The 19,739-nt window shown below is 37.1% G+C and overlaps 1 protein-coding gene across 9 annotated transcripts in view; it reads left to right on the forward strand.

Moving 5' to 3' along the window:
• Positions 1 to 19,739, forward strand: part of LOC129771356 (phosphatidylinositol 3-kinase regulatory subunit alpha) — a 63,056-nt gene continuing 43,317 nt past the window's right edge. For 4 of the 9 annotated variants that reach the window (XR_008742352.1, XM_055774907.1, XM_055774910.1 and 1 more), the window contains exon 1: positions 1 to 676. The gene's annotated coding sequence lies outside the window, so the exon portion shown is untranslated. Of the gene's footprint in view, positions 677 to 9,043; positions 9,200 to 14,953; positions 15,091 to 15,116; positions 15,543 to 19,739 lie in introns of those variants that run through there. The other 5 variants (XM_055774908.1, XM_055774915.1, XM_055774912.1 and 2 more) reach the window with 4 other exon arrangements.

A 19,739-nucleotide genomic window follows, 5' to 3' on the forward strand; every position in this document is an offset into this window, starting at 1 on the left:
TTGAACGGACCGAATGGGAAGATGTAACTCAGTGACTGGTGTAGTTCCATGAAAAGTGACGAAAAACTAGTAATTTCGAAACAGTAGCCGGTTTCAGGATTATTTTTCGTTAAACTTAGAAATTTTTCCGGCTGGTGAGTGTTATGAGTGCCTCGATTGGATGTAGTGCAGCAGGAAAACTGTGATTTTTATTACCGTTCTAAAAGATAGATTCGCAAGTGAGGATTCCATTTTTTGTTTCCTCATTTTAATATTTTATACATTCAGTTGTGCGATTGTGTGAGAGCTAATGGTGTTGCGCCTCCGTATTTTATTCATCGGTGCTCGTTTGGAATTACTTGCTCGCTGGTAGTGGTATCAGAAGCGTTTCACGGCAGAAATCGCGAATCAAAAAGGAGTTTTTTTTGTGTGTGGCTGGCTGCTGACATGAAAGGGTGGTGTGAATGCTGAAACAAGAAAGGTGGAGGCAGGTTGCCGTCGAATAAAGACGGGTTTTGACCGTGGCACTGTGGTCGTGTCATACGCCGCTTATTACTCTCTGCTGGGTCTGGTGCGGCTGATTTTGGTTGGCCTGCTGCTTTCAACCAGTAGCAGCAGCAGCAGCAGCAGCATTTTGAGGATTGAACCTTGGCCGATCGTCGCTCATTATTGTGGGACCAATCCGTATGCTGCTATAGTGAGTATATTTGCAAGATATTCCCTCAAAACCTTCGTGTATCAAAATGTTATATCCATTTTTGTTTTGTTTTACACTACCAGAAGAAAAACAAATCTCTGATGCTAATCAAAACTAATTATTCATAAGTATTATAACGATGGTTCCATATTTGGGAAATAGAACGGTAGAACATAATACCGAAAGTAATCCGTCGCGTATTTCAATATCCCCGTAGTGTGTGGTTTATGCATAAATGTAGGTGCTTCACTGAAATACGATATTATGAAGATATCGGTAATTGCATTGTTGTATTTTTTGCCGATTGTATAGTATATCTTCCACTCATCCTTGTCAATCGTTGTTGATCGTTGTTAAAGTGTACGCATGATACCATGATATTATGATCCCCTGCATAAATGAATATTCCTCATAGCTTGATTATCACTTTTTTGAACGAAATTACACACGAAAGTTACGTGTGGTGTAAACGTTCTAAAACGGACTGTGAATATTGATTATTCACGAGAAAAAACTTCAAGTAGCAGTCAGGAGGATTCTCTGGAGCGAGTTCAGATGATGGCATGGTATTCACTTGAACAATTCCCATTGAAGTTGTACCTGAGTTGAATGAAATGCATTTAATTCGTTACTATTACTTACAGAAATATGCACTAAGCCCTCGTTTTAGTGGGTTCCTCTATCATTGTCTTAGCTAGAAGAATAGATTGTCAATTAGCATTATAAAATCTATTTCAAATTGGCAAGTTGGACGGAAATTCGGAATGTCTCTGGAGTCTAACCGTCAAATTTTCGAATGAATAGTGCAATTAAATTCAAATCAGATTTTATTTGTTGAAATTCTAGCTCATTAAAATGAAGAACCAACAATTTGTTTATTTTAGTGATCAACGGTAGATCGTAAAGAATTTATTGTCTGAAGAATATGAAAAAAAAAACTCAACGGAGATTTACGTCAAATGCAAGAAGGGCTTAAAAAAACTGGTCCTGACCAAGCAGCAACTTTTTACCATGTTTAGCTACAAAAATCATTGAAAAGCGATTTTGCATGTCTGGAATGTTGCCTATAGCCACCAGGAGAAGGGATGGAATGTTAATATGATATTCAGGCGCCCGAAGGCCAGAAGGGTCGCCTCTATAGCGCGGTTCCCTAGCGATTACCAAGGAAGGGATGGTTGTTAGTGGGGAAGGTTAGAATCAGTAGGAAACCCAACCGAAGGCGCAAAAAACAAACACTAGCCTGAATTGAGGCACGTAATCTGTACGACCAGGAGCCGACAAAACGCGATGGATGTGTTTTGATCGGCAATGAAACTTTTGCGAAAGCCGATTCCAACCAAATCTCGAGATCAAATACTATAACGCTTTTGTCCGCGGCAAGATACCCAGAAGATTCAAGTTTGTAACAATAGCGGATAAGCGAAAACAAAATCAAGATTTGGAAAGTGTCTGTTCCTGTGGGAAGAATGTAAGCGTTTTTGTGACGGATAAGACCGTCAATTCGGAAATATACAAAAGGGAGTTCCTCAACAAGCGAATTTTACCCTTCGCTTAGCCCAATTACATTTGAGTCAGATCTAGCCCAGCTATCTTTACATCTGGTACACCAAATTGTTCTGAGTTCCGTCCATAGGTATTGGGCGACAAGGAAGCGGAAGCTGAAATGTCGATGTCTTCGAAATTTTTCATAATGGTGACTACGATGTTATGCGGACCATTTCTATAAATTTTTCTACGTTTAATTTGACCGATTACATGCGGTTTACTCGTAGTTAATGAGGGCAACGTTTTGAGGGGCTGGTCCGGTTAGGAATATGGAATTGAGATGTCGTGTCTTAACAGAGATTTATCGCACGTACTGTAGCGTTGTGCATTAGGCGGCGGTGACACTGGATGCAGGAAAGTGGTCGTACGAATTGTATGCAATAGTGAAAGTAAACAACCACATTGAGTTGTATTGATGTGGTTACATTGCTTCCCCCTTGCTTCGTTCGAATTCGCCAGCTCCTATCGAACAAAATTGTTTGTTTCTATTCGTACAATAAAATTTTCGTGCGTACTCCTATCCAAAGTAACCTTAAGGCTGATTTAGACGATGCCAGTCAGCGCTCTAGTTAAAGTATCCAGTGAATAGAGAACAGACACTCTGTTTAAGTTAGAGGCCAATTACTTGTTCGATACTGGTACAAGTAACTTGAACAGAGTGTCTGTTCTCTGTTCACTGGATACTTCAACTAGAGCGCTGACTGGCATCGTCTAAATCAGCCTTTAGCCTTATGGCTTGGGTTAGCGTCTGGTGTTCGACTGGCTGTCGAAAGGACGAGACAAACTGATGAAGGAAAAAAGGAAATCAATTCTTATACTCAACTCTTTCAGAACCACAAATCCATTTTGCCTCAAATTCCGAACACTCCATTCTCAAATGAAAATTTACTGAATTTTAATGTTATAAATAATTGAATAACAAAAACCCTGACATTCTTTGTGGTATAGGCTTCATTTTTACATCATTTCCATGTATCGATAATACCTTTAATATATAATACTAAGCATTTGAAAAAAGCGACTTTCAGAACCACCGATAAAATGTTTGCGTTAGCAAATTCGGAATTTGAATCATGTTTCGAAGGTGAAAATCCAAATTTTTGGTGTATAGTATTTTTCCAAAGAAGAATAGCTAATTGGATTTAATTTGGTATATCGATCATCTGAATCGGTGTAGTAGCTCAAAAGTTATGTTTTTGTTTAAATTGCATGTTTTGCTGTTCGGAATTTGAGACAAATCTAATCAAACATATTTTGCGTTTTTCACCATGAATATGTATTTGTTGTGCTCCCGTGGCCGAGTGGTTAGCGTCAAACCTAACATGCCGGGGGTTCGGGTTCGATTCCCGTTCTGGTCGGGGAAATTTTTCTTCAAAGAAATTTCCTCTGACTTGCACTGTGGTCACGCGTATTCTAGAGCTTGCCACTCAGAATGCATTCATGGCGTGTTATTTGGCATAGAAATCTCAACTAAGTACTAATGAAAATGACGCAAGTAATACTACGTTGAGACGGCGGAGTTCCTCTAGGAACGTTAGTGCCATATAAGAAGAAGAAGAAGAAGATGTATTTGTAAATAAATTTTATGGTGGACAAATAAAAGAAAAGGCTCTGTTGTATCCAAAAACCACATTAATTTGGCGAAGAAGTACCATTTTGAGTAATGAGACACTGTTTAATGGCCAACAAAGCTTAAGTGTTCGGTATTTGATACAAAACGGTAAAAAGCAGACGTCACGAGTTAATAATTGATAGGAACATTGTACTCCTTGGGTCAATGGCATTCAAAATGCGCTCTTCGTACATTGCCCAACTGCATGATCGATGCCATCGTAACCGTTTCCACAACAATATCCATTGTTGTCCACGAGCTTCATTCTGTCGAGATGCACATCTAGCGGTAAATGACCATGAGTGTACACATTACACAACTAAAGTCATGGCTTACTATTTAACTTTTGAACCATGCTCTCGAAGAAACATTTGGAATGTAGTCATCTTCCTAAACTTCTTGTGTCCCAATTGGTCTGGACGCGACGCGACACAATAATTGGTAAAATCATCATATGAAATCTGTCTTCATACTCTGTCAAACAATTCGCCTCCCTGGCCATTCACCTTCGCGAGGGACTCCCATTTTCTTTACAAGGCAATTGAGCATTGCGAGGGGACCATGCAGAGATTTTTATTTTGATGAACTTCGCATCAGAGGATCCAGGATTCCTGAGCCGTCAAAGAGCCTTCTCTAAATTAGAAAGGCCAGTTCCTCCAGGTTTTTTTTCTCGACAGTCAAAAAGTGAAATCCAAAAATCTCCCAATTTTTTGAAGAATTTGTCCAGTTTTATCCGGATTTTTCATCTGTGCTTCGCACTCTTACTATCCCTGTTGAAATTGTGGAAAGAATCTTTTCTGAATACAATCTCAACAAAACGAAGAATACACTGCGTGTCACAACTATATCAACGATATATTTTTCGATATAGTTTCCAGAGATATGTAAGAAGTCGGTTGAATTGAAGTGTATAGTGTAGGATATAATAACTATCTTCATTTATAAGACTGGCCATTTGAACTTTATTGTTGTGTCCAGGCGCGAAACATTCAAAAAACAAAAACGCCGATGTTTTACAACTATAGAACTAGATGGAAAAAACTCTCACTTCTTTACAAAATTGACGTCAAAAAAAGTTTCTAATTCGTAGATCATCTTTAATCCTCAATCAGCTCAAATGACCTATTTGGGGTGGTTTCGACCAAGCTGCGCCATGTTGTAGTGTGTATCTCGTTCTATGCAGAGGTTATAAAGTTGAAATATAACGCATAAATGTACAAACAAGTTAAATGTTCATAGCAAGAAATCTTAGCCAAAATTGTTCGTACAGGCCGCGTGTTATGCTGTCTTTGAATTCATATGAACATCAGATCCTCCAAAGCGAACAATTCTGACTCAAGAATCGTAAGACCTTTAAAATTTTGGTCAAAAAAGTAAATGTAGGAAATTGTTTAAATTTACATTATGAAATATCCAACAATTTTCCTAGAAATAATATCATCAACAAAAAAAATGTTTTGAAATTTTTTTTTTGAAAAAGACTCATGAGACGAGTTGATATGGGATTCGTTATTTGAAGTTTCAGTGTTGCTCATCTGTTCGTTAATATTTGAATAAGCATTCATTTGTCGACATCATCACGAATACAGTATTGCATATTACATGGCATTTGGGCTGAATGAAAATTATTGTACAGACGATTGATCTCTGCTCGCAACATTCGATCAAGCAACACGCTCGATCAAGAATTAATCTCGCTTCAAATCTCTAAATTTCACAAAAAATAGGTACAAAGACATCAAATAAGTCCTTGTGCTAGGTTTTTTTTTAAAATGTTCAATTTCTCCCTCAATTATTTTATAATCCATGATACTTACAAGTCCCCATCCATTGTTGAGATCTGTTTCGCAACAGGAACGGATGTTTTTGAGGACAAACCAAAGCCATCGGCAACGAATTGATTCCGGCTACCCCCGACAGAGCACACGACGCGGAGCCTTTATGAATTAGCTCGAGACAGTGGCGAAGGAATGGGAAAATTGTGGTTTCTCTGCTAAGCAACAGCAGAAATAGTTAACAGTGTGTAATTGATTTGGTGTACTGGAGAGGAAATTCGCACAAGTGGTGGTTCTGCCGTATCCCCGGAGTCTTGTGTACATGTACATATGTCCCCGTATGTCATTCATATCGAGGAAAGGGTCTGCGTATGATGAGATGCGAGACGAAGTGACGTGTTACGATGGTGGAGCTCAATGGAAAGAGGGGGCATGGATAAATGACGGACCGCCGGAATACACGAATGGAGAGATTGTTGCGGGTGGAAGTTGAAGTCGATCCGGGGATTTGTACTTGAGAGGTGAATGAGGTGTGTGATGATGGAAAATTTGAATTGTAAATTAAAAATAAATACATACAACAACCGGTGGTGTGAGTATGTATGACAGCAACAGTGGCTATCCAGAAGAATACGGATAGTTTCAAGGGGCACTTGGGATGGAACTTTGCGTCTTGTCACAATTTAACTATCATACAAAGTGACGGACAGTGTGCGTTCAACAATATCGTAACAAAATAGTTAACATCCAAAGAAATCTTCAAAATATCGAAAGATTTTCTCACACTTCCTGCGTTGATAATTCTTTACATATCTTGCTATTTTCGTATGCTAGTAGCATAGTAATGTATTCTGATGCCGGATGTAATCTGTCATTTAATTAATTCTTGAACGATATTGCAGCGTTATAAAGAAAGATAGAAGTTGGGTATCAAAGAACAAATAGTAGAACGGTTAAAGAGCTTTAATATGGTTGATAGAAACAATCACGTATATTGTGTTTTTTTTTTGGGTAAAATTATTAATAGCACTTTAAAAATATGTCCTCTAAGTTTTTCACTTCCAAAATGTTATTTAAATCCACTAATTTAGATGTTTCTCAACTATACCCTGTGATAAATTTTCCCATCTTTCAAACGGGAGCAACAGAATCGTCTTACGTAGCGTATTTTTTAGTAATCGAGCCAGTTTGAAGAGAACAGAGCCCGAAACAAAAAAAAAAGTATGAGGGTAAGTTATTTTTTATCAAATATGATCGTCTTTCACCCCCTGAGAGATTCTGGATAATTTTTTTTTTCAATATGAGAAAGGTGTTTTTTTCAAAATTCAAATTTTTGTTTTATATTCAAAAAACGAGAAAGTAAACATATTCTGGAAGGATAGAATTTTTAAGCTCCGTGAAGGATGGCGAAAAATTGTGAAACAAAATTGTGCATATAAAATTGAATAAATGTATAAAAATAAAAATAAAATAATGTTTTCCCAAAAGTCGGCACCAACTTTCCAGACAATTAAATATTTGAAAATAATGGTTGGCAACCCTGCCAGTGGTGATAAATTGCTTGACTGGAATTTTTTATTTAGGTTTTCTTAAACAAACATTCCTATCAATTGCACTTGCGTCACATTCTTTCCCATTGAATTATTTTTTAGTACAAAATATTTTTTTTTACGTACCGGTTTTTCGGCCGATGTTGTTTGTCCCGAATCGAATTTAGAAAATTCTTCGGGCCCGATATTGTCATTGAACCTTCATTTGGATTGTGACAAAATTTCCAAAAATGGTTATTATCTAAATAGAGAACAAAGCAGGTGCAAAAAGCTAAGGTGCAAAAAGATAATGAAAATTCATTAGGATGGTCCGAAAAATGATTGTTTTTCCCTTTCATCCAAAAATTTCGGGTCTAATATTTTGCGATAAGGAACAAAAATACCGATTTCAACGAGATCTGAGAACCACTATATCGGTTTGGCGTGGAATGGCTGTATAATAGATTTAATTGATTGGTTTTATTCTTGGTTTCATTCACTCAATAAAATTCTTTAAAAAATGGGGTTTTGTTTTTTTTTGCACATTTCGCACGTTTTATCAAAGGATTGATGAATTCAAAAAAAAAAAACCGCCAAATTTTACAACCAACAAATCTTGAAATTTCGCCTGAAATGCGAAGCACTGGTTTTGAAGCTCATGAACCGTTGATGTGTCCTTGATCTTTCCATCATTGATTCTGATAAAAAATAGAGGGGAAACGATTCGAGAAGCTTTCGACTATTGACTGTTTTGATATTTGACGAAACTTTTTACCAAAAATGATCTTCTGTCTCTCGTGTGGAATCCTCAACGTTGAGAAGGCTTCTGAGCCCTGAGGCTATGCAACAAGTTTATGATACTATAGTTCACTTTAGAAGGATAGTATCAATAAAAATGTTGAGCTAGTTAATTCAACTAGTTCCAAATTATCATTCTCTTTATCGTCAAAGTTAATGAAATGGCTGCGGAAAGCAGAAGCGAAATCTCTGGATGTAAAACGAAGAAAATTTTGGAAAAAGGTACAGAAGGGAGACGAAACATTGCAAGATAAAGCATTTCGTTAAAATCGTAACAGTATCATGAAATTGATTCGAATCAAAATTTAATATTTAAGTTAATTAAGACTTCTTCAAGATAACTTTGAACTGTATTGTTAAATCTATTTTTTTTTATCTTTTACGACATTTCTCAATCGTCGTTTAACTCAATGGAAAATCATGAACAATTCATTTATTGGCAAATATCGACAGACGTTCTTAAATTTCATCGTTTAAACTAACTAAATGCTTTAGGAACTACTGCTAATGTACTATAAGAGTATATAATTACTGGTTTACAACTGGAATTTTCCCTGAAAAATTATTGGAAAATCAGGGAATATCGGAGATTTTTTTCGGATCTTGAGTCGACACCCTGAATGAATAATTTAAAATCATCGGAAACATACCTTGTACAAACCTGAATGCTTTGTCTAACCCCTTAGCCTATAGTGTAAGTTCTAAAAGAGCGAATTAAACGCAAACGCTTCAGTCGGTCACGCATCGTGTAATTTTACTACCCTTCTGAGCGTTCTAGCATTTTTTTACCTCCACGAATTTCTTCTTACCATATATGTTACTCGAACTGATCAAACCAACGATTACATTGGTCCGCTCTCGAAGTACCCCTCGTTCAATTTGCATGTTACACTACGCACACTCTCTATGGTGGTGGTGTTGTGTGATGTTACCAGATAAGCTAAGCGCTGTCATGGATTGTGTGAACACGGCACATAGTCCTCCCGTTTACACTCAGCGCCCCTGGCTATGAATGATTTTTATGCTCTCCTCTCCCCACTGGGGTTGAATGTAAAGGTTGGTGGAGCTTCTTTGTTTCTCTTTTTCAGTCAAATCCTTCGGAGTCCCGGTGCATTGATCGAACGGCGGAGAGCAGTTCGAAAGTCGGCCTATCGGTCTTTTTTTTCGGTCGTAAGGGAAAGTGAATATCCCCTGTGCAAAACATGAAGTACAAAATTGTGATGTGATATTGTGCTAAGAGAACCTAGTCTAGCAGCATAAAATGGCAAGTTGAAACATATTTCAGTGTTGTAACCAGCATTTAGTGCTATTTCCTCTACATTGAGTGGCAGCATTAGTAGCACAACGGTGGGTATCCCGCAGGGATGCCAGGCGATTTCTTTAGATGTCATCACATGACACGAAAAAAATACCTTTGCCTTGTTCGACTTCTTCAAATGTGTGATATCACGCCTAACTTTCCAATAGGACCTATTTGTTTTGGATCGATTCTTTTCATCGACATTCAAACCAGATCGCTACTGTTCAACCATTGTTCAGAAACAACGATACTTCTATTTGTGTTCCCAAAGTTTAGATAAGTCTTCACAGCAAGTCAAATGTCTTCGAAATTAAGACATGTCTACGCATCTGGCATCTCTGGTACTATAGGGGTGGTTGTGGGTGATAGCGGTGGAGAGGCAGGGAATAAGCTCGTTTTGTTTCCTTTTCGGTGTCTCGCGTATGCGTGTGTGTAGTAATAAAAATCTTTGACAGTTCGTTGAAATTATCTGCAGAAACTGAAGAGAAAAAAAACTTATTACGTTATGCGAGAGTAATAGCAAAACCACGACAGCAGCAACAGTGGGAAATAGTGTGAGCACTATTAATGCTTTGCTTTAGAGCTGAAGCATGGCATGTTTGGCAGCATGCTAAAGTAGCTGAACTAATACATTTTTATGCACTCGCTCGATACCTTCTCCAGTTGTGATTCTTCCTATATTATGACTCATTTGTAGTCGATAGTGTCTTTCTTGTCACTGTGAGCACTGTGGGTTTGTATAAGTTTTGTTCGGGGTCAAAATCAGCGAAATTCGAAGTAATACATGCATACTTCCAATTTCGTAAAATACGGATTGACACATTGTGAAGAAAACTTCATTTGGCTTTCCTGAAAAAAAACAAAAATCTTCCATTTTATAAAAGATGGCGTTATCAGGATGTAAAAGATCTTTACGAATCGATTTTATAAATTGTGTAGGGATCGATTTTCTTATTAAATCGGTACCAAAGAATCGATCTTTGAAAAATCGAATTTGCAATTTATTACTTGTTCTATATACGTGTTTCACATTTCTATTCAATTTTTGTTTTGCCCTCCACTCACCCCCATCTCGAAGATACTCTTATTTGAGGGTCCTAGAGTTGGGCTCCAATTATTAAAATAAAGGACACAAACAAACATTTAGAAACGAGGTGAGTGGACGAAAACATGAAGAACAAAAATGTATGGACCCCAGTGAAAAAATATATTTCTTTTAAGGGATCCATAAAACAATTAAACAGAAAAAAAACAAATAAACATGGAACATTAGGTTCACAAAATATAGTACTGGCAAGCATTTAAAAGACGATACATGAATGAATTATTGTGGTTGATCGATCTATATTACGAAAACATTGGTCTTTGATTTGAGATATTGTTTTAATTTGTTTTAAAAATTATCAGAATGTGTGATAATTCGAATTACCATGAAACAGAATGCGCTGCTGACCAACATCAGTTGTTGCACTACTTCGCATTTAATTTTGTGCTTGTCGTGTGATGTGTTGATGATTTACTATAGGTATTCTCAAGTTATGGTGAATAGTATTGTTAAAGTATAGTTTAATAGTCTGAAATTCGCGTAGTCCAAGAAGAGACAGTATATTATGAGAATCGTCGGAATATAACTCTAAAGTTGGATGGAGGATTGGTAGTTTGTATATTCTTTCTCTTTTGCAACACTTGTAGTTTTTTAAGTTAAGTTTTACATGCATGTCCCCAAACCACTTTTCCATATTGCAGTAGTGAGTGTATACATGCAAAATAAAAATTCTTGAACGGTCTCTGCGATACCAAGTAGAATACTCTCTTCAATATACCCCAAAGAGAGGAAATTTTTCATTCTAAAGAATTTATTTGTTGTGTCCATAATAAACCTGTGTCTAAATGTATTCCAAGGTATTTAAAATGATTCACCTTGTCAATCGAAACATCATCAAACTTTGGGTCGGGACAAGCGAAGATTTGTTTCCTTGGTGAGTGGAAGAACATGTATTTAGTTTTTGACAAATTTAGTAACAGATTTTGTTGAAAATACAGTAGAACCCCGATTATACGCGGAATAGTCGGGCTAGCTCACCGCGGATAACGAAAATCGCGGATAACGCTGTAAATGACTAAAAATGAGTTCCAAACACGAAAAAAAGATATTTCGGCATGAAAACTATGTTTTATCAATACATAAATCATTAAACTATCCATCTACCAGGACGAGTAAACCAGTGATCAGATAATGTGAAAGCCATGACCAAAACAAAAGTGTATGAGTCTATCATCCACCGACAAATTCGGGGAAGGCCTGTAGATTTACTATGGAGCTTGCTTTCGCCGATAGACGGGGTTCCACTGTACCTACAAAGAACAGCCAGATCATTTTCTATATTTGATACGACGGTTCTAGAGTCAGAGCATGGATATTTTTTTTAATTTTATTTGATTCTCAGCATGAAGGTTACAAAAGAAATGTAAAGCCCAGAAAAAATGTATTTTCTTGTACTATCATGCAATTATTTAATTAAATAAATTAATTGAAAATTATTATTAGAAGTTCAACAACATCATCCATCATCCAACTTCGCTAATCCCAAAAAATCCAACCGTGCCTTAGTCTAGAATTCAGTTGAAATCTTGGTAGTAGTCCCAGTTCTAGAAAAGAATGTTTCCGCTGGACCTAATGTCATCATCAATATAACTTGCACTTGTTTTGTAATGAACAAACTTACAAAACTGCTTCTCCTAAATCTACGACGACTAATTTGATAACATTGGGTCATGTTTATGAAATTTGTCAGGTAGTTTTTGGTGAGACTAAAATCAATCTACATTGAAAAAAAAAGTTACAAAAAAAATCTTCGATCAAAAAGATGAAAACGAAATGAAAAGATCGATTTTCGCGATTTTTCGAAGTACAAATAATCGATCCAAAAAATAGGAAATCGGGAAGGAAAGGATCGATGTTCTAAATATCGATTCAAGATCGTCCAATCCTAGAATAGACGCTTTATTTTACAGTTTCACTTTGATAAAGGTGAAAACTCAAGCCAAACGGCCAAAAATGTAAATAGAGTTCTGACACTGTATCATGCAATATTTTTCGATGCTCGATGTTTATACCTAAACAGAACTTGGTCGTACAGATTCTTTGTGCGGCTTTTGAACAGATACCACCGAAAACTCTCTCGTGTGTAGCTTCGCCGAGATGAGCATTTCGCCAAATCTACCTCAGTGATCCCAAGTTCCTTTAACGCTGCCCTAATGTACTTTGCTCGTGGTTTGCCTCACTTTTATGTTCGTTTTGTTTTGCGCAATCCAACACTAGTATGTTTACCGGATAGTTACTCAACGCCCGAATGACTGTTGAGTAATGTTAACGGAGAAACTACTGGAAGAATCCAAAATTCATTTCCAATTGAATACGAAGGCGAATTTCTTCGTAGTCCGCTGACTATCCTCAGTTGAATATGATTTTGTCGAGCCCTGTGAGGAATCAAACTGTGACGTATTGCCAGCTTGTTTATTGTTCTCGTAAGGACAAGAATGAATTATGAATTATCCATCTGCTACTGACTCTACGAAACCACACAAACCATCGGCCTCCACATTCCACTAAAAAAGTTGGTTATAAGACATTTTGAAATAATATCCGAGGTGATAAACAAGTTCACATCCAGCGGTCGTGTGCTAGATTCAATCCCTCATTTTTTTATCTTTGCCTTTAGAGTTTTTAATTCAGAATTATGGTGGTCTAGAAAATCGGCTGTTTTGCTGATTTTGGGAAAAAAACTGAACCGCTTAACCTATGTGCGATTTCTTAAGTGCATATGAGAGTCATTTTAGTAGACTTTTTAGAAAAATTATATTTTATAGCATCTTAAAAATGTTCGTCTTCTGTGTCGTTTTCGAGGAGTAGACCTAATCATGACGTCTATTTTTAGACGAAAACTTCATTTTTGACGAAACCATTGAAGAAATGTTTTTATAATTTTTCAGGTATCGGGGTTTTTAAGTTTAAGTTTTAAGTTTAAAGTGTAGAAAGTCATGTGATAGTTGATATATATTTTTGTTGCATAAAACCTACTACTTAAGGCGGTATTCTAGTTTAAAGATTTGAAAAAAAATCCTCCATATTTCTGTAGTTTAGGCATTCAAGAATACACCCTAGAAAGGACTTATCGAAAATCCTATTATTTACCGAGTTAAAGTCATTTTAGTGATGTGATATCTAACCTGGTAGGGCCATTACAATGAACTTCAAACGCATTTTGCTCGAAACTAGTTTTTTCAAACTGGCGTACACGATATCTCAAGTTCTACTGAACCGATTGCAGGTATGAATCTCCAAAATATGATATTTTTTTAGGTTTTACTATATTAAACAAAACGGGAAACGCCAGAAAAAACGTTTTAAACTGCATTTTGTTTTTTAAACGGCCGCCATTCTGTCAAAAAAGTTTTTTTTGTCTTTATATAAGAGACTTTCAGTAGGCTGGTTCGTCTCTATGTCAAAAAAGATGTTTTGACTTGTTCGAGGTTCATGTGATAGCGGCATCTTTACTGATTCAGAATCTGTTTGATTTTTTGTTTGTTTCCGATAACCAGAAGAGGAATCCTGTACGCCATGGCACATCTTTTTTTTTTAACCCTCTTACTTCATCAGCTCTCAACTATTCTAGTTATGAATATTTTTCCGAACTTAGTTTGTAGACAACTTTTACATGATCTAGCAATATTTATTTTAATTTGTAGACGAATTGACGAATGCCAAACATGCCAAACACATGCCAAAGTCATATTATATGGGTTTCGCAAAAAACTGCAGTACAAACCATCCGTACTATAGATTAATAAAAAGTATAGTATAAACATTACAATAATATGGTCATGATTTTATTATTTTTCTACACATCCTGTAGTTACATTTTAATGTCTATTCTATCAAATTTGAACGAAAAAATTGCCACCCATATCTGGGTGACGGGGCGACGAAGTTTTAAAAGATAGATGAATAAATTATGATATAATGGAAAGTAAAAACATTCTTTGTTTTATTTTTACGGAGCTCGAAGAAACGTCCGAAATTCGGGTCTCTACACTGAATATTTAAGGGGGTACTTACAAAAATATATTTCAATAACGGAAATATGTATATTAGGGTGCCAATGGATGTATGGGGATTTCAAAAACCGACCATATACCATGTCCATGACCATGTTTAGAATTTGTAAATGTATATACCTTTTTGAATTTTTGATATTTTTTTGATGGCCTTTTCTCAACGAGTCACTGTATAATACTTTTGAATAGTGTCACATTATTACATGATAAACATGTAATGAGAATCGTTCATTGCATTTGATAATAAAATAATATAATCACCCTATATCCCTCTAGAATCCTATTAGAAAATCATCGCAATGCGTAAAGTCATTGAACACAACAACAATCACCCGAAAAAACAGGATTGTATGAATTCATGTATGATTTTCATTCATTGTGATGCAAAATTCATTCATTCACTGCAGCGAATTGCGACCCCTCGTTCTCGCGACTACTAGTATCTATGGTACTACTCACACTTTTGCTACCGTCGTGGAATTGTACAAGGGTTGTCAGTTGTGTGTGTGTGCGAAAGTGAAAAAAGCAGACTGCCGTCTCGTTCTCGCATGTGCGAGTCTTTGGGTGCGAAAGATGATCTTTTACCAGTCTCACTCTGGACCACTCTCTGGCTCTATATCTCTCTCGCTCCTTTCTTCCGTGGTTTCGAACATGAAAAGTAGCAAATGGACCTTTTTTCATCCCTTACAAACGAATCCTTTGAGTCCCGGTGCACTGTTCGAACGGGGCGCACTCCGGTAAGTGTTTCCTATAATGTCATCAGCCGGGGAAAGTGACGAAAGTGGTTGATATTAATTTCAACGTGTTTATGCAAATGGCAGCTGGTTGGTTGTACTAGCAACAGCGAACATAACCTAGAAGCATAGAAAAATGTTCGATCGAAAATAGTGAAATGATGTGAAGTGTATGGAAAGAAGTAAAGCTGAGCTGTGAAGTTTTTCTTTCATAGCATGTCGTGACAGTATCAGTGTCAAAGTATGGTTGCAGGAACGAAACATTGTTTCGGTTGTTTTGCCTCTGTGTGACATGTCGTCCGCGAGGTTGTATGTGTTGGTATGAAGAAACTGACAATTGGAAGTTACTTGAAACAGTAGATGAAAACCATTGAACAACAGGAAATGTGAGGAAAAATGGTAACCTAAACGATTCTATCGAGAAAGTCGCGACACCATATCATAAAATGGAAACAGTAGGTTTGACAATATTATGAGAATTATACAAATATGCTCGTGATGTGACATCTACCCAATAAAACCTGGGTAAGAGTGTCCTTGAAATGCCTCTATCGCTGTTGCTAAAGTTGTGTTTGCTGCTGTTTTTTTTACACGGCTCTATTCAAAGACAGGTTTTGTTTTTTCGGTTTATTGAACAGTTGCTCTAAATTTCCACGCGCGGATCGAAACACGAACAGTGATACGACCATTGTTTGATTTTTTTTTTGCAATTTGATTCGGCATAATCTGTCCCGAGCGGTGCTGAATAGTGCGTGCAATCACCTGGTTGACGTCATATACCAATGTGCGATGTGCTACTTCTTATCAGCTCTACTGGCCGGTCGAGATTTTTCTACCGGCAGACATTTCGGTTTTGTAGTGTTGTAAAGCGCTGTTTCGCGGCAGTTTCATGTGAAAATAAAAGTTTATATGAGAATGAAGGAAGACAAATCACATAGCTACAAAAAGAAACAAATTGAGCATTGTCCAATAGGAAGTGCTTTCGGGATTTTCAGAAATAGTTGCTCTAAAGTTATTGATTTGGATGGGAATTAATTTAACCGATCAAATATTGTTTCGTGTGTCCGTATTGCTGCATGGTTCGGATATAACTCACCGGTTGCTAGTAACTTTAGCTGAGCAAAACGTCGCATTCGCAAATGTTTAGGCGTGTTTTACCACAAACATACAAAGAGTATTAAATTTCAAATTATTGAATTTACTGAGGTCAATCCCGGGCAACCTAATGATAGGTTTGTTGATGTAATTTGGGAAGGGATAAAATCGTTTGAAATCAGATGTTTTTCACTCGCAACCAAGTCACTCTCACTCTCGCGCACACCAACCAGCAAGAAGGAAATCGTATGCGATTTTTACATCTCTTGCACAAGGGATGCTTCAGGACCTGGCATGTCTCTCCAAAAATACATACATGCTCCGAATCCGAAGCAGACGGAAAACTACAGAATTGGGATTCTTTTGTTCCTATGTCCATTGGTGGAGCAATTTTCTTTACAGGGAAGTGGAAAAAAACAAATCCTAGTGCCTTTTACATTTTGGTCGATTTCAACAGAAGCCAACACGTTAAATTCGACACCTTTCTTTTCGTTGAAAATCAATCACAATTGAGGGGCTTAGAATGCAAGGGGTGTAAGTGATTTGATCGATTTATCTTCATCAACTTTTTCTTTCGTGAATAACTCAGCGCACAAAAACGTTCCAATTTGCTTTTGCTATAGGAACCGATAATTGGGGTTCTGACCTATCGGCCACATTGTCAAATAAGCTGGGAATGTGTTTGCAGTCATAAGAGAAAGTCGATGAAGAGAAATCGATCAAGTCACTTACATCCCTTGCATTCTAAGCCTCTCAATTGTGAGGAAGTCTCCTCTCTAGAGTGCACAACTGCATAGTTGACGTAGGATTATGTTAGAATAATTGATTATAATTATAATGATGATAGATTATTTTTAACCCATTGTGGTCGAATTAATTTCCCTTTTATCTTACCATGTCAAACTTTTTTTTTTGTTTAAACCGAGTACCGTTATCTATTATTCATAGAAGCCCCGTATTATTTCGTGAAAAGGTTCACTAAACATTGAAATTCGTTTAGAAAAGTGTAAACTATAACGTGGTTGAATAAAGCACTCAGTATGAGGCCAGTATGGTGTCGGAATTCGCAACCATATCAAATCTACAATGTAGACAAGAGCGGGTTATAATTTGAAGCCATTCCATCGACGTCGAAAGAAACTCGTCTAGTGTTCATGGGACAAAAAGCTAAGCTGTAAACACATTCTTAATCTTAAAATCCATTGTTATTGATCATTCAAATAAGGAAACCGTGGCGCAATGTTTTATGAACCTTTTTCTTACAGCGTGTGGAAAAAAAACAAATAAGAAAAACTATTATTGGAAATATGCTCTGATCCTCTACTCAACGCCTTTCATTAGGCTTTGTACAGTGGTTCGATAGGCTTTCTTGAACACAGCATTCCAGTTTTTCTTGAACTTCGCCATGGTATTATTGATCTTACCATCCAAGCTTACCAAGATTTGCTTGGCAATAGCCTAGTATCTCACGATCGAACGAAGCTGGGGCAGTTTGGCGGATTGATGTCTTTCTCAACAAAATCTACATCATTATCCTTAAACCCCTTTAGAGTCGTTTTAGCATAGTGGTCTGATGCCAAATCTGGCCAGAATAGTGGTGCTATGCTTCTTGTATAGTGGAAGCAACCTTTTCTGCAAACGCTCAGATTGGTACATATCGGCATTCGTCAAGTTTCTATATAAGATGAACATGTGTAGATATTTGACGACTTCAATTCACATGAGCAGCCACACAAGCAACACAAGCACTTTCTGCCCTAAATTGACTTCTTATGATCACTCATATCCTCGTCAATGGGTAAGGTGTAAATTTGTGGTCCCGGAAGAGATCTTGACTCCTATTTAACGTAAGTCTCATCATTCATCAAAATGCACGCATTGGATTTCTGCAAAATTCGATGATACAGCTTCCAAGCTCTTGTTTTGCTCGTGTTTTGATATTTTTTGCTTCTTGTTCAAGTTGTTCCGCTTTGTTGACCGGTGCACCATTCAGACCATCGTCCCAACTTTTTTCGCCAAATCACGTATTGACATCTATTTATTCCGATTGATAAGGTTTGAGGTTGATTACTTTCCGGTTCAGATCGGGGTTGGAGGGTCCTGGTTTTCTCCCTCCTCCCGGTAAATCACCAAATGAACAGTGTTCCCCGAACTTCAGGATGATGAATTTCACATTGCCGGATGAATATCGAATCGTTTTGCCACTGTATCCATTATAATACCCTTCTCTCGCATCCATGTGTCCAAGACTTGAACTTTAGTCTCCTTTTTGATACACGACATTTCGGAAGGAATGAAAAAAAAATGTGCGAAATGTCTTAAAATTACGCGAGATCTACTGTCATCCAGACAAAAATATTTTGGTCAAAAATCGACACTCTGGGACTTTTTTCGGAATACGAGGCAAAACGTATGGTTTTGAGTGCCAAGAAAAAAAGGTATCTCGATTTTTCATTCGGAACATGTTGCGAAATGTTGATTTGCACGATAATATACCCTATGCAAAATAGTTAGCTCATTCGGCAAAAAAATAGTGTCGCAGACGTTAAATCCGCTCAAAAGCTGAACTAGGATTGGGCGAGCTTTAGAAAAAGATCGATCTTGACGAATCGATTTTGTAAACGGCGTAGGGATCGATTCCCCGTGAATGTGATGGTGTAAATATAACTTGTGACCACTTGTTTTGTAATGGCCAAACTACTCAAAACTGGTATCACCAAAAACCACCTGAAAAAAATCATAAACATTGGATTCCTTTCAAGGGTATTAAATTAGTGGTCGTAGATTTAAGACCAGATTTGAGTAGTTTTGCTATCACAGTTTTATAAATTTACAAAAAAAAATTCTATGATCGAAACGATCGGTTTTTGCGACTTTTTGAAGAACAGAGGATCGATCCATAAAAACCGGAAATCGGAGAGGAAAATATCGCAACCGCATTTGGCGTAACAGTAGCTTCGTTCCAGTTACTGCACGCTCTGGTTGATGTTTGCGTTTATTTTGAAAATCTCCGGAATGTGATTCGATAAATTCGATAATATCCAATATGTTGTGAGTACTTCTGCTATGTTTGTAAATGTTGTTGTCCATGATGCAGCTGGTGTTGTGCTGGTGAGAAGTGAGTTGGAAAGCCCAGGAGGAATATTATAGAGGTCCGGCTTTCGCCTTATTGGTTACATTTCTGTTGTTCCTAACATTCCCTAAAAATTGTTCTGATTATTCACAACTGAAGCGGCGTTGAAGTTAGGTAGTCCGAGCAAAAAGTTAGATATAGTAATAATAATAGTATCGCATCATGACTGCAACGAATGAAAACGAAGGGACGAATGACCTTTGGGTTAAAGTCCCTTAACCCTCTACAGCCCAAGCCCGCCTTTCGACGGGCTTCGCGGATTGTCTTTTCAAATTATTCAGACATTATTTTCAATGTTCACCCCCACTAGAACGTCTTTAAAATATTTTAATCTATCACACATACACATTGTTTTTATGCTGGCAGCTTTCTGCTAGAGGTATTTTATGTTGAAAGTCGGAAATTCGAGATAAAAGTGGAGTTG

This window comes from Toxorhynchites rutilus, chromosome 2 (genome assembly GCF_029784135.1).
Source record: "Toxorhynchites rutilus septentrionalis strain SRP chromosome 2, ASM2978413v1, whole genome shotgun sequence".
NCBI classification, from domain to species: Eukaryota; Metazoa; Arthropoda; class Insecta; order Diptera; family Culicidae; genus Toxorhynchites; species Toxorhynchites rutilus.